Here is a 16,727-nt window from a genome sequence, read left to right as displayed (position 1 = left end):
CAGAGAAGGAACAATGAACACTTGCAAGATGATCCCACTCAAGTCTTCTGCTGAGTTCTAATCAGCACTTGCCTGTGAGGAAAGTACCAACGGCTAGGGAAAGAACCACCAAAAAGGACTAAGGGGAAAAGCCACCAGGGCTCACACACGGTTGGGAAGAGTGCCTGTACCCACCAAACACAGTGAAAAAACTTCAGTAGTCATAGGAATCAGGGAGAATATTTAGAAGGGTTTTGCTTCAGCAATGGGATCAAATTAGCCCTAAACTAAAAGCTACTTTGGTGGTCCTTTCTCACAAAGATTTTAAGACATTAAAAGGCCCTAACTGGTGGTGGTATAGTACATAAAACATCAACCCAGGTTAGAGAGGTTTTGAAAAATACAGGAGCGTTGCTTGTCAGTCCTAATGGTTTAGTCAGTACTCAGATGCTTGATCAGGGATTTTTGCCCACTAAGGGACTAGGGAAAGAATAGCGAGGAATTCTCACCCCCATAGAAATGGCACCCAATACCAGAAGGTGTGGATTAGGGTATCAAAATTTAGCATAGGGGCCTTGGTAGCTCCTGCTACCCCAATAATGCATTGTGCAGACCCAATTACTTGTAAATCAGATAATCCTGTATGGGTAGACCAATGGCCCCTTTCTCAGGAGAAACTTAGGGCAGCTGTTCAATTGGTACAAGAGCAGCTACAGCTTGGGCACACTGAACCATCTAACAGCCCATGGAATACACTCCCATATTTTGATCTTGTCGCCTCCTTGATTATCAAGGGGCACAGGCGACCCTTACAGCTTATAGGTTTTGAGCCTCAAAATTATTGTTGTTCCTTTTTGCAAAGGATCAACAACAATGGCTCTGGGAAACTTCCACTAAATGGCAAATCACTTTTGCAAATCAATGGACAACTTTATACTGAAACAGTCAACTTAAAATCAGCTCAAAGACTAGAATTATATGCCATTATCATGGCTTTTCAGCATTTGCCATATTCCTCCTTTCATCTATATACAGACAGCAAATATTTACTTATGGTTGTTTCCACTATAAAGATTGCTGTCTTAGGGACAAATGCTGATGTACTATTTCAGCAGTTCCTCCTTCTTCAAAGATTTATATGTCAACATAGAGTTCCATGTTTTATAGGACACACTCGAGCTCACTCCATGCTCCCTGGAGCTTTAGCACAAGGGAATGCCCTTGTTGATCAAGCTACGCAAAAGAAAATTATTTGGAGCAACCATGACAGATCGAGCAATTCAGTCTCATACTATTCATCACCAGAACGCTGCAGCCCTGTGTAAACAGCTTCAACTTTCTCGGGAAGCAGCACGGCAGATTGGTAAATCCTGTCCAAGGGGTCCTATACTATAATCTGTCCCTTCATTTGGAGTTAACCCTCAAGGAGTCCTACCTGGACAACTTTGGCAAATGGAGGTTACTCATATACCTTCATTTGGCAAACAGCCCTATGTCCACGTTACAGTGGATACTTATTCTGGATTTATATACATAGTAACCTCTACCAGAACAGGAGAGGCTGCTAAGCAGGTTACAGCTCATTGCTTGTATGCATTTTTCTATTATTGGATTTCCTAAAATGGTTAAAACTGACAATGCTCCTGCATATGTAGCAAATTTACTGTATTTTGTCAAACCTTTCGAATTATGGGTATTTCTTACAATCTTTAAAGTCAAGGTATTATTAAAGCATACCCAGCAAATATTTTAAGGTCAATTTAAAAAATTTAAAAGGGGGGAGTCATATCCTGGAACTCCTATGGGTCTACCATATCATGCTTTTTACTTAAAAATTTTAAATTTCTTTTGAATGCTGATGAACAGAAGACGCCAAATCTTCTTCTCCTGCAAACTTCTACCTTCTTTTATTTGATCCAGCTAATAACACTGTTTTGTCTTTTTCCAAATAGCTCCAGAAATACGGAAAAGGTTTATATAGGCGGATGGGGATCCTCAAACCCCTCAGCAAGATCTTCTGAGCATGGCTTTTAAGGTACCAAGAGGCAGAAAAAGCCCAATAGAGATAAGGTGAACTACCAGCTTTTAGGATATGCCCTTAAAGGCTCCAACGCCCCAAAGGGGTCTCATAGGAATCCATCTGGGTCCTGCTTCAATAGTGAAAAGGAAGGTCACTGAGCTAAAGCCTGCCAGGCTTACATGCCTTTGCTATGAGGAAAAAGGGACACTGGAAGGTAGGCTTCCCCCTCGCTCCTCTAAGGGAGGGTTCAGTCTCTTCCAGCCCTGCTCCAGCCACCTATGACCTAACCTTGCCCAGAATGCTGGAGTTTGCCACTGAAGGCTGAAGGGGCCCAGGGCCATCAGCCCCATCTATGACACTGGACAAGCCTAGGGTATTTCTTCCAAGAAGCAGGTAAACTGATCTCATTTGCACAAGGGCCACTTAACTATGTCTTGCCTGAATACTCACAGGTTTTTTCTTCTTCCCTCAAAGATCTCTGTTGTGGGTGCTGATAGTCCTATTTTCTGCTGCTTTGTTTAATATATAGTGTTTCCTTTATTCCTTCTACCTCAATGCCCCCCTCATATTTCAGGCTGGGACCTACTCCTAATTTAGAGCTCTCTCCCCCCTTTTGCCAACTTCTATTGTGAATTTACCTTTGCCACCCAGCTTAGTGTATCCCAAGGTTCTCTTTACCAAGCCACAGTCGCAGAGCTCCAGGGAAAAGCACCCTGGTCTCATCTCTCCAGGCAGAGGAGAACAGAGGCTCCATCTCCACACATGCTGCAGATGGCTTTTCCAGTCTACCTGAATCATTACCAGCTAGAAGCAGCTGTCATTGGGACTTGGACGTGAGCTGCAAAGTATAGAATTGTGACAACAATTCCAGTGCCATGCAGACTTTTCCTGGATGTGGACTTTTTCTGGACTCTTGCTCTTTGTGATAGCTCCTAACGGACTGAACTGGGGTTGGTTTGCATTTGCAGGGATTTGGAATGGTGTTGGTGCCAACTTGGACTTGGTGAACATGTTAAGGACACTACTTTTTTATGGATTCTTGTTGTATTGGCCAAGAGTTTACTTAAAGGCTTTAATCACTGTAAATATATATATATATATAGAAGGCTGGATAAAGAAGATGTGGCACATATACACTATGGCAGGGGTCCCCAAACTACGGCCCGCGGGCCACATGCGGCCCCCTGAGGCCATTTATCTGGCCCCGCTGCACTTCTGGAAGGGTACCTCTTTCATTGGTGGTCAGTGAGAGGAGCATAGTTCCCATTGAAATATTGGTCAGTTTGTTGATTTAAATTTACTTGTTCTTTATTTTAAATATTGTATTTGTTCCCGTTTTGTTTTTTTACTTTAAAATAAGATATATGCAGTGTGCATAGGAATTTGTTCATAGTTTTTTTTATAGTCCGGCCCTCCAACGGTCTGAGGGACAGTGAACTGGCCCCCTGTGTAAAAAGTTTGGGGACCCCTGCACTATGGTATACTACTCAGCCATAAGAAATGATGACATCGGATCATTTACAACAAAATGGTGGAATCTTGATAACATTATATGGAGTGAAATAAGCAAATCAGGAAAAAAGCAAGAACTGCATGATTCCATACATTGGTGGGACATAAAAACGAGACTAAAAGGCATAGACAAGCAGGCATCCCCAAACTACGGCCCACGGGCCGCATAAGGCCCCCTGAGGCCATTTATCCACCCCGCCCCTGCACTTCCGGAAAGGGCATCTCTTTCATTGGTGGTCAGTGAGAGGAGCACTGTATATGGCGGCCCTCCAACAGTCTGAGGGACAGTGAACTGGCCCTCTGTGTAAAAAGTTTGGGGACCCCTGGACAAGAATGTGGTGGTTATGGGGAGGGGAAGAGGGGAAGGGGAAGGGGGAGGGGGAGGGGCACAAGGAAAACTAGATAGAAGGTGACGGAGGACAATCTGACTTTGGGTGATGGGTATGCAACATAATTGAATGACAAGATAACCTGGACATGTTTTCTTTGAATATATGTACCCTGATTTATTGATGTCACCCATTAAAATTAATAAAAATTTATTTATAAAATAAAAGAAAACATCAACCTAGAGTATTGAGATTGTCAACTCAAAACCCTGAGGTCACTGGCTCTGAGCGCAGGTTCATCTGTGTGGGGTTGCTGACTTGAGCAGGGGATCATTTGTCCACATGATCCCAAAGCTTGCCAGCTTGATCAAGGGAACACTGGCACAGCCCCGGTCAAAGCACATATAAGAAGTTCAATGTACAACTAAAGGAAAAGCAAGTAAAAGTTGATGCTTCCCATCCTCTCTCTTATTCTCTCTCAAAAAAAAAAAGAAAGAAAAAGAAGAAAATTGTTTCTAAGTAACTGACCTGCTTCACAGAATAAAGTTCAAGGAGATCTTTAGGAATACAAAATATTTAGTCCCAAAAAGTCACAATGTTTGACATTCAAATAAACTTAACAGGCATGCAAAGAAGAAAGAAAATACAACCCATAATAAGAAAAATCAGTCAATAAAAAAGAAACCAGAAGTGACAGATAATAGAATCAGTAGACGAGGACATTAAAACAGCTGCTGTAACTATAGTCTATATGTTTAAAATCCAAGAAAAACAGAGCATGTTAAGCAGACAGATTAAAAAAACCCAAAACTGTATAAAAAATACAATGTGTCACATAAAAAGTATACTAGGTGAAATTAATAAGAGGTCTGAAACTGCAGAAGAAAAATCAATGAACTTGAAAGCACAGTAATAGAATATTCAAAATAAAAAATGAAAAGGAAAAACACTAGGAAACAAACACAAACCACCACTACCACCACCACCATCAATAAGCTGTGAGACAACTTCAGGCAATCTAATATACATACAGCATGGGAGAGACCAAAAGAAAAAAATTTATTATATAATGGAAAAACGTATGTAAGCCCACAGATCCAATAAGTCCAACTAACACTAAGCAAAGAAACATTAAGAACTTATACCAAAGCGTGCCATCATCAAACTGTATAAAACAAATGATAAAAAAAATCCTGAAAGGAGGCAGCAAAAATGGCATGTTACATATAAGTATATCAGATTTCTTGTTAAAAAATAATGCAGATGAGAAGACAGAATAGTATCTTTGAAGTGCTGAGGAGAAAAAAAAAAACTATGCAGAGAATTCAATACCAATCAAAAATACCTTCCACATTCAAAGGCAAAATAAAGCTGAAAATATTCACCATCAGCAAACCTACACCATTTAAAAAATGTTTTAAAAAGTCCTTAGGTAGCCTGACCAGGTGATGGCACAGTGGACAGAGTGTCAACCTGGGATGCTGAGGACCCAGGTTCAAAACCCCTAGACTGCCAGCTCAAGAGCTGGTTTACCAGCTTGAGCTCAGGGTCACTGGATTAAGCATGAGCTCATAGACATGACCCCATGGTTGCTGGCTTCAGTCCAAAAGTCGCTGGCTTGAAGTCCAAGGTTGCTGACTTGAGCAAGAGGTCACCTGCTCAGTTGGAGCCCCCTGGTCAAAGCACATATGGGAAAGAAATTAGTGAATAACTAAAGTGCCACAACTATTAGTTAATGCTTCTCATCTCTCTCCCTTCTTGTCTGTCTGTCCCTCCCTTCCTTCCTCTCTCCCTTTCTCTCACTTAAAAGTAAAAATCTTATCTCTCTCCCTTCCTGTCTGTCCCTTTCTCCCTTCTTCCCTCCTTCTCTCTCTCTCAATTATAAAAAAAATCCTTAGGCAGTAAAAAATAAATAAATAACTGATGGAAATATACATCTACACAAAGGAATGAAGAACACTGGAAATGGTAACTATATGGATAAATATGCATAACAAACACAAAGAACAAGGAGAAATGGAAGTATACTTAGTAAGATTCTTATACTATACATGAAGTAGTATAATATCACTTAAAGGTAAACTGTAATAAGTTAGAGAAATATATTGTAAATTCTATAAATAATCACTAAAATAAAAGTCATAGCTAAAAAATCAACAAAGGGGCTCTGGCTGGTTGGCTCAGTGGTAGAGCATCGGCCTGGCATGCAGGAGTCCCGGGTTCTATTCCCGGCCAGGGCACACAGGAGAAGCACCCATCTGCTTCTCCACCCCTCCCCCTCTCTTTCCTCTCTGTCTCTCTCTTCCCCTCCCACAGCCAAGGCTCCATTGGAGCAAAGTTGGCCCGGGCGCTGAGGATGGCTCCATGGCCTCTGCCTCAGGCGCTAGAATGGCTCTGGTTGCAACAGAGCAACACCCCAGATGGGTATGCTGGGTGGATCCTGGTCGGGCGCATGCGGGAGTCTGTCTGACTGCCTCCCCGTTTCCAGCTTCAGAAAAATACAAAAAAAAAGAAAAAAAATAAACAAAGGGTTTAAACTTGAACCATAAAAAATACTCCTGTGATGTGAAAAGCAAAATAAAATAAATAAGAGATAAATGAAAACCAAATAGCAAGATGACTGATTAAAGCCTAACCATATCAATAATCACATTAAATAAAAATGGTCTAAACATCAATTAAAAGGCAGAGATTGTGGCTGTATTTTTGAAAAGACTATAGGAAACTACATGCAATTTAAATATTAAAGGCACAAGTGGGTTAAAGTAAAAGGAAAGAAGATAGACCATGCAAAAGTTATTTAAAATAAAACTTGAGTAAATGTATTAATATCAAACAAAGCAGATTTCAAAGCAAAGAACATTACCAAGGATAAAGCCATTTCAAAATGACAAAGGGGTCATTTCATGAAAATAATATAATAACTCTAAATACATATGTATTTAACACACCTTCAAAATACACAAAGCAGAAACTGATACAACAGAAGGAGATAGAGAAATTCACAATTACTGTTGGAGAGTTCATTTCAACACCACTCCTGAGATAGAACAAGTAGATTAAAAAATACTAATCAGCACATAGAAGAGCCTGACTAGGCGGTGGCGCGGTGGATAGAGTGTTGGACTGGGACGCGGAGGACCCAGGTTCGAGACCCTGAGGTCGCCAGCTTGAGCATGGGCTCATCTGGTTTGAGCAAAAAGCTCACCAGCTTGGACTCAAGGTCGCTGGCTTGAGCAAGGGGTTAATCGGTCTGCTGTAGCCCCACGGTCAAGGCACATGTGAGAAAGCAATCAATGAACAACTAAGGTGTTGCAACAAAAAACTGATGATTGCTGCTTCTCATCTCTCTCCATTCCTGTCTGTCTGTCCCTATCTATCCCTCTCTCTGACTCTCTGTCTCTGTAAAAAAATAAATAAATAAAATAAAATTTTAAAAAAAGAGAACATAGAAGAGCTGAACAACATAATCAATCAAGTGGTCCCAATTGGTACTTTATAGAACAACTACAGAAAACATACATTCTTGGCCTGACCTGTGGTGGCACAGTGAATAAAGCATCGACCTGGAAATGCTGAGGTCCCCGGTTCGAAACCCTGGGCTTGCCTGGTCAAGGCACAAATGGGAGTTGATGCTTCCAGCTCCTCCCCCTTCTCTCTCTCTGTTTCTCTCTCTCCCTCTCTCTCTCCTCTCTAAAAATGAATAAATAAAATTAATTTTTTAAAAAAAATTAAAAAAAAAAACACATACATTCTTTTAATGTGTACACAGAACATTTACCAAGAAAGACCACATTCTGGGACATGAAATGTTTCAAGTTATACAAAGAATGTTCTGAATACAATGAAATTAAATTAGAAACCAGTAACAGAAACGTTAGTAGAAAAGGCTTACTATTTGGAAACAAAATAATATACTTCTAAAAATACATAACTCAAAGAAGTCAATGGGGAAAATACAAAGTATTCTAAGCTGAATAAAAATGATGAAGATGTATCATATTATAATTCGTGGGGAAGCCTCCTCCCTCTCAGAAGCATGGCCTTTCCCCACCCAGGCACATTACATTTACCCTTTTCTCTCTTAAGCTCCAAGGGCCCCTTCTTTTGCCTCTGTAACTTGTTTTCTGAGCCTATTTCTTTACTGCTCACTTCTACCTCTGTAACTTTCTAAATAAATGTTCTCTTATAAAAAATATAAAATAGAATTTAAAAAACAAATGAAATCTGTGGGGTGTCACTTAAAATAGTATCATATTTAGACAAATTACAGCACTACATTCCAGTACCTGCAAGGAAAGGTCCCAACTCATGACCTCAGCTTCTATCTTAAGAAGGTAGAAAACACTAAGAGGAAATGATAAAATTCAGAATAGAAATCAATGCAATAAGAAACAAAATAAACCAATGAAACCAAAGCTGATTCTTTGAAGTCAATAAAATTGATTATTTCTAACTTCTAGTTTGACTCAAAGAGAAGAGGGTAGGGGAGAGACACAAATTACCAATTAGAATAAGACAGGAGACATTACTACAGATTCTGCAGATATCAGAAGGATAATTAAGGAATGTAACGAACAACTATACATCAATATACCAACTTTTCTGCAGGTTTAAACTTACTTCCAAATTAAAAAAATTAACTTAAAAACTTATCATTGTTGGTCAGGGGATGGCCATAAGTTAATACTGCTAAAGCCAAGTTAAAAGCTGAGAAATAGGTACATGAGAGTTCATTATACTAATCTACTTTTCAGAATGTAAAAATTAGCCATAATGTAAATTACTTTAAAACAATAAAAGTACCCAACTGAAGCTTTTAAAATGAAGAAATTTTTCATTCCTAGTACCAAAGGCCATAAAACTTAAGAGCTCTGCCTCTGTAAGTCCAAAATCAACTAACTCAACCTATTATCAATAAACTCATACTGCTAGGTTTTGAACCTAACTGTTCTTTATTCATTTTTTATCCATTGCCTAGAAATACAGATGTGTTTCCCCACTTTTGTAAATCCCAATTTTTCACTGTAGAATGCATTAGTAGAGAAATAAGCATGCTTTTCATAATTTTAGAAAAAAAATTACCATTAAAATTTAATGATTTCACTTAGTCCATGTATTTGCAACTATTTAAAACCTCAGATATCTCTTGACAAGAGTTCACCTTAACCTATATTCTCATCATCTAGAGTTAAAAAATTGGCCAAAACAAACAAAAAAACCCAATTAAATGTTTTTAAATGACCAATTATACATGGTGCACTGCCTATAACAATCTATTTTCATAGTTTAAAATACACAATTCTTTACCAAATTATCTCCTTACTCTTTTTACAAGTGTTACTTCTTCAAAACTTAGCTTCCCTTTTTTTAAACAAAATTCTTAACTCTTAATAAATTTTACCAAAGTTGAAATATTAAAGATAACTTAAATAAAAAGTTTCTCTAAAAACCACTAATTATTATTCTCTTTAAACATATTATACCTCATAGGAAATTACCAAGAATCTACTTTTCACATAAACTTTCAGTAAAATCCAATGAAACAACAATTTCAAGTTTACATTTAAAACATACTTATTGTAAATGCATATTTAAATTTTAAAAAACATACCTAAATAGAAATCCTTTAATATATCTATGACTTCAAAAGAAATAAAAATCTATATAAACACATTTTAAAACATATTGCTTATAAATATGAAAATACATTTAAAACTACTAGACATTTGAAGCATTAATATCAAATTTCTAAAATCCATTTAACTTACAAAAGTATAACTTTGGTGGTTTGCTGAAACACATATTTTTAATCAAATTAATTTCTAGATCATAAAAAGCATGAAATTTTTCTTACCAATAGTACTATATCATTCCTTCCAATTGCTGATACCAGCAGAGCTTTCCACAGCTGGCTCTTAATAATGAAAACAAAGTAAAACTAAGCATGAAAATCCATTCAAATAAAAATTTTCTGCCAAATATTTGTTTTGGTTATTTTTGAACTGCTTCCAAAATAAGATGTTAAAATTCAGATTTTTTTTTTAAATTCACTAATTTTAAATGGATTTTCAGAAGATATACCCGTCTGCCATCTGACTACCACTGGTTAGAGCTCCTATTAGTTGAATAAATCATACTGAGCTAACCACACTAAAGTCCCAATTCCACAGTGCATGCCTGAGCCTTGATGTTATCTAAATAGCAAGGAGCTTATAGGCTATTGTGCTTAACCAAACCCTTCCTTGAATTTACAATGAACTTGAATTTTTGTGAGTGAACACAGCAACACAGAAAAAAGTGAACCTATCAAAAATAAATCTAAATCTAATACTAATTTTTTAAAGACTACTTATTTTTCACTTTATATAATTACTAGGAACCATTTAAAGTACATCTTTAATCTAGGACAACAGTCACATCTCATTTCCTAAAACAAGGTAAATTGACCTCAACAGGCATCAAAATCCCCAAACTGATAAGCCATCTTTGCTTCAGAACATGAATTTCTCATTAGCTGTACAAATGGTATAATAGCATGTGCATGGAGGGTTTTCTTCAAGGATATTCGACATGTGTGCCAAGAATTCCAAAATAAGTAATTGCACAAGGTGATTTACAGAATGATGTAAAACTTCAAGCAAAACAATTCTGAATAATAATACATTTTAATTTACTTCAGTCAGTATTTGCCAACTTCTGCAAGACTGATATTAAAAAAAACTTTATTGATTCAAAATTCAAAAACTATAGTAAATAAGTTAGTACACAAGGAATTCTCAAGTGACATTTTTTATAGTTTGTAACACATACCTCCAGAGTTTTAAAAATAAAAACTGAACTAAGATGTTTGTGCTACCATTTATAGGTGAAAAAGAATGAATCCTCCACTTTGTTTGGTGATTCTATAGTATTTTCCTGAGAATTAAGCAAACCTACCCATTTAAAATAAAAATTTGATAAACCCATCTTGTGAGGACCACTCAGCAAAAGGTGTTTTTTAAAGATCCTGAAGTAATAAATGGCACAGCCAGCATCTTCAGTATTATTTTACTGTCAAACTTGAAGCATACCCAGCAACTAAGATGACCCCCTGCAATTCAAAAGCTGTTCCACATTTACAGTTGAAATAAAGGTGACTTAATACATTTAAAATCCTTCCCCTGCTCATTGAACTACTCCAATTTTAATATCTATACACATATTTGTATTAAAAGAGTAGGAAAAAGCCTCAAGTCTCCCAACTACAGTAACCAAATTGTGACAACTCTTTATGAGGGCAAAACCTACTACTTCAAGTCTGGTCCTAACAATAAGAATGACATAATATAATTTAATGAATACATGGAAATTTTACAAGGATCCCAGCTAAATTTTAACAAAGCTCCACTCAATACCCATTTTATCACTTCCCATCTCGAACTTTCTCTTATAATGCATGCTTTTGTTTCTGTGTTTAGGCTTAAGGAAGACCATTGTATCCAACATACACCAAAGCAAGACTGTATTTACATTGGTGAAGTGCAGTCTTTGTACAATTATACTTTTTTGTATGTTACAAAACAATGTGATAGTTATAACAAAATAGGTTATAATTAGGAAAGATAATGCAATTATCTGTCATAGAATCAATATTAAGAACATCAAGCATTGTAACAGCTACCTGTGGTGAAAGTGTTTGGATAGATGTAAGGAAGAAACTTTCGTGCTTTTTGAATGCTTTTACTGTCTACGTGTAATAATATTTTTAAAAGAGTTGCAAAAAGAAAGAAGGAAAGAAAAGAGGAAAAGCTGAGCATACGTATAAACTGCTAATTCTACAATGCACGGCCAACCCTGGGTCCGAACCTGTAGGAAACTCATGGTGCTCTAGTCAGACTATTCTCCAGATTCTCTGACTCTCACTCTTAAAATTAAGTTACCTTAGTCCAAACAAGCAGTCATTTTTAAAATAGTTTAAGAATTTTTAAATTACAGCTGATACACAATATTAGATTAGTTTCAGGTGTACAACATAGTGATTAGACATTTATATTAACTTACAAACTGATCACCCTGGCAAGGAGTCATTTTGAAGGCTCCTTTAACAAGTACATTTCTAGTAAGCTACAGCTAGCTGTTTATATTTTTTTAGATCCCCTTCACATTTTGGCTCTACTGAGGAGATATATGAGCCAGCAATACAAGTATAATAGCAGCAAATTTGAAATTATTTTATCAAACTAATATATAAACACTAAATAAACACATATGCCATATTCATAACATTATTAGGAACAGTAGGAGATATACAACTTTACCCCAAAATACATAATACAAAGCAAAAGCAAATGTAAAAAGCAAAGAACTCAAGAGTCAGCTTTAATTTGTCCTTAAATGACTATTCAACATGAACTATTTGCAAATTCCTTCAATTGTCTTGGTTTCAACTCCTTCACTAAAATAATAATTCTTATGATGCAGCCCAACCCTGAGTTTTTGACCTAGGAAGTATTGCCTTTGTTTTTTTTTTTGTTTTTTGTTTTTTTAATTTATTCATTCTAGAGAGGAGAGGGAGAGATAGAGAGAGAGAAGAGAGACAGAGAGAAGGGGGGAGGAGCTGGAAGCATCAACTCCCATATGTGCCTTGACCAGGCAAGAAGTATTGCCTTTGTATATAGTCTGCTGTTGCACTCTTCCACCACTAGGTGACAGTCCAACATTGGTAAGGAAGGAGGCTGACAGTTCTTACAACTTGTCAGAGGAACGGCTCAACAGTAATTATGAATAAAAAGTTACAAATTTTTTTTTTTAGTATCATTGGAGGTAGTAATATGGAAAAGCAGTAGCTTCCTATGTAATAGAGCCTTAGTTTCATGTGTCTCAATAGGAATATGAGACATGCAATAAATACAAAACAAATGATAATAGGGAGAGGGTAGTAGAAGGCAGGTACATTATTATTCCCTTTATACTATAGATTACTCCCAAATTCACAATTGTCTGAAACTAGAATTTAGAGATCTGAAATACTGTGGAGGAGGGAAGGACAGTAATAACTAAAAAGCACATGAACCTATAAGAAAACAAGATGAGGTAAAGTACAAAATTGCACAGTAAAACATTACTTGCCCATGGCTCACAAAGAAGAAAAGAGGCGAGGAGGGGGAGGGAAGGGGAGGGGAGGAGGAGGGGAGGAAGAGGGGAGGGGAGGGAAGGGGAGGAGAGGGGAGGGAAGGGGAGGGGAGGGGTGGGGAGGGAGGGGAGAGGAGGGGGAGAGGAGGGGGAGGGAGGGGAGGGGGTGGGGAGGGGAGGGAAGGGGGAGAGGAGGGGGAGAGAAAGGGGTGGGGAGGGGAGGGGAGAGGAGGGGGAGAGGAGGGGGAGAGAAAGGGGAGGGAGGGGTGGGGAGGGGAGGGGAGAGGAGGGGGAGAGAAAGGGGAAGGGAGGGGAGGGGAGGGGGGAGAGAAAGAGAGAGAGAGAAAGGGAGAAAGAAAGAAAGAAAAGGAGCACCCTTATATGTTGTAGTTAAGAGGGTACTACTGTTTTTGCCCTTAGTGGTAGCTCAGCTGGTTACAGCATCATCCCAATATGCCAAGGTTACAGGTTCAATCCTGGATCAAGACACATATAAAAATCAACCAATGAATGCATAAGTGGAACACAAATCAGTGTTTCTTTCTTTCTCTCTCTCTCTCTTCCCTACTCTACCTCTCTCTAAAATCAATAAAACTACCTTTTGAGAAAACCAACTAATAGTAAACTAAAATTTAAGACCCACACATACTTTGATCCAATAATCCCAATTAGAAATTCCTATCATTTGTACCTATACATGTGTGTTACCATTAACCATTTCTTCAAATTCCTCTGTATTGTTAGACTTATGAAGTAAGTAAAAGTATTGTGCTTTTTTTCTTTGAGGGCAACAGTGGGTTCTTACAAGGAAAATAATCTAGTTGAAACAAGAGTATTTTCAAACAAGCACAAAAGAAACTGTGTGTAATGGGAATCTAATACAATAGGAATGGGCAAATTAAGAGTTCTAATAACAGCTTGTATAAGAAACCAAATTGCTAAGTGAGCCTAACTCTTCAAACTAAAAGTTACACTTTTAAGTTCAGAGGTAAGATGAAGTTTTAAAAAATAATAATAAATAAATAAATATTTGTCCCATTCTAATGCAAATTAGTGATGGTTTTTTCTAAACCAGGGGTCCCCAAACTTTTTACACAGGGGGCCAGTTTACTGTCCCTCAGACCGTTGGAGGGCCGGACTATAAAAAAAAACTATGAACAAATCCCTATGCACACTGCACATATCTTATTTTAAAGTAAAAAACAAAACGGGAACAAATACAATATTTAAAATAAAAAACAAGTAAATTTAAATCAAGAAATTGACCAGTATTTCAATGGGAACTATGGGCCTGCTTTTGGCTAATGAGATGGTCAATGTGCTCCTTTCATTGACCACCAATGAAAGAGGTGCCCCTTCCGGAAGTGCGGTGGGGGCGGGATAAATGGCCTCAGGGGGCCGCATGTGGCCCCCGGGGCCGTAGTTTGGGGACCCTTGTTCTAAACTGTAATGTTATTAATCCAAATCCCTAGCAGCTTGGCATTTCAAAGAGCAATTTAAAAGATGGTCTTTGAAACTTAAATATTCACTAATTCTAAGATTCATACTTTCACATTTTAGCACAGCTAAAAGCAGGATGAACCTTAGATGAAGCTATTGTTGCTATTGGCAGGTGACCATCCTGATGCTGTGGTCACTGCGTGCTTGATGCACAAGCTCAAAGTTGGTCGCAACTGTTCATAATATTGTCTATTTCAGCTGAGTAAAATGCACTATTGGTAGTATGCATGGAGTTTAAATTGCTGATTAAGGCCTGACCTGTGGTGGCGCAGTGGATAACGCATCAGCCTGGAACGCTGAGGTGGCCCGTTGGAAACCCTGGGCTTGCCCGGTCAAGGCACATATGGGAGTTGATGCTTCCTGCTCCTCCTCCCTTCTCTTTCTCTCTCTCTCTCTCTCTCTCTCTCTCTCTTCCCTTTCTAAAAATCTTTAAAAAAGAAAAAAAAAGGGGAAAAAAAGCATATTACTATAAAAAAGTTGCTGATTAAACTATTCAAAAAGATTACACTAACAGTTGCATATTGAAACAAAAAGTAATAGTGTAAATAAATAAGTAACAAAGAGAGCAGCAGGGTAGAAAAGGGCCAGGATGAGTAGACGGTGGGGTGAGAAATGGGGGACAGGAAAGAGTAGAAAAGAATAAAAGAGAAAGGAACAAAAGAAAACTTTCAGGAGAATTATACTTCTATCTCTTCAGTCTGTTAAGGAGTTACACAAAGATCCCAGAGATGCTCATTTTTCTTATTAATAGCAAACCAAAAATTTAATTTTTTTTAATACCCATCACAGTTCACTTCAGGATTATTATGTTTGCAAGAAAGAAAAATTAGTTTTACTTATGATATATTCTACAGAGTGTTTCACATTTCATTCTCAGACATCATAAAGACCCAAACACAAGGCACAAAATCACTAGGAAACTATTCTGTACAAAAATTACAATTCTACAAATTTACACTTAAAACTGATAGGCACTTAGATCAACTTTTTAAAATTATGTGAATTAGTCTTTTGTTCCACTTTATTTCTTTTTCCCAATTTGAAACCCACTCATGTTGATTCAGCATAGGAAGGAAGTACAAAGCCCTTAACATCTGCATTTAACAAATATTTAAAAAATACAGCACTTTAGCAGACCAGGGGGTGGGCACAGTGGATAGAGTGTCAGCCTGGGACTCTTGAGGACCCAGGTTCAAAACCCAAAGGTCACCACCTCGAGCACAGGCTCATTCGGCTTGAGCGTGGGATCATAGACATGACCCCCATAGTCAGCGGCTTGAAGCCCAAGGTCACGGGCTTGAACAAGGGGTCATTGGCTCCTATGAGAAAGCAATCAGGGAACTGAAGTGCTGCAACTAAGAGCTGATGCTTCTCATCTCTCTCCCTTCCTGTCTGTCTCTCTCTGCCTGTCTCTCTTAAAAACAAAAACAGCATTTTAAATTGCTGGCCTTTCTCATGGTATAACCATTATAGAAATCTGAACTTTCTCACTTTCTGTAGTCATTCTGTAATCTACTGTTAAAAGATTTTTTTTAATCAGTGAATTTGGGTGCTGTGCTAACCATAGTAATAGTAACTGAACTCATTCAACACATACCCAGAATCTAGTCCTGTGTTTAGCGCATACAGAAATAGTATTGAACAGTTAAATGTGCCAATACAATCCTAAATGAATAATCAAGAAGCACTAACCAAGCCTCCTTTCCTACTACCTATAAGATCACAAACAACCCTTATGCACTAAAATAATTGGTAGTTGCCACAACTTTTAATGAAACATGAGGTGAGGGTCAGTCTCAATGGGCTGCACCAGAGACAAGAAAGGATTCAGGGAAAACAACACATTAAGGGGTTTTTGAACCTAACTAAATGAAGCAATTTATTCTATTCTTATCAAAAACTGAATAGAAAACAACCAATGAAGGGCTGGGCTCAAAATTATTCATCAACTGACTCTAACACAGTGGTGATAACTATTTAAAAAGTATATTTTCGTATCAAAAGGATCCATGAAATAAAAATTTATTTCAACTAAGAATTTGCTAGGTTATTCTAGTCTTTCAAATAATTAAGTGCTCCAGACAATAGTAAGCAACTTACCTGTAGTACTTCATACTTTATTTAGTAAACTAAATTATATTATTACAGTTGGCATGTAAATAAGAATTCTATCTCATGGGCTTGGGAAAATATAAGAAAAAATAATTTTTTGCCTGACCTGTGGTGGTGCAGTGGATAAAGTGTCGACCTGGAAATGCTGAGGTTGCCGGTTT

General features: G+C 37.7%; 1 protein-coding gene across 6 annotated transcripts in view; it reads right to left on the bottom strand.

Moving 5' to 3' along the window:
• Positions 1 to 16,727, bottom strand: part of ATP13A3 (ATPase 13A3) — a 90,527-nt gene that overhangs the window by 64,408 nt on the left and 9,392 nt on the right. The window contains exon 1 of one of the 6 annotated variants that reach the window (XM_066347840.1): positions 14,713 to 14,807. The exons of 4 other annotated variants lie outside the window; for them this stretch is intronic. The gene's annotated coding sequence lies outside the window, so the exon portion shown is untranslated. Of the gene's footprint in view, positions 1 to 7,376; positions 7,504 to 14,712; positions 14,808 to 16,727 lie in introns of those variants that run through there. One more of the 6 variants, XM_066347841.1, reaches the window with a different exon arrangement.

The sequence above is a fragment of the Saccopteryx leptura genome, chromosome 8, assembly GCF_036850995.1.
Source record: "Saccopteryx leptura isolate mSacLep1 chromosome 8, mSacLep1_pri_phased_curated, whole genome shotgun sequence".
NCBI lineage: Eukaryota > Metazoa > Chordata > Mammalia > Chiroptera > Emballonuridae > Saccopteryx > Saccopteryx leptura.
Note: the sequence above shows the minus strand (reverse complement) of the source record. Positions and strands in the feature narration are given on the sequence as shown.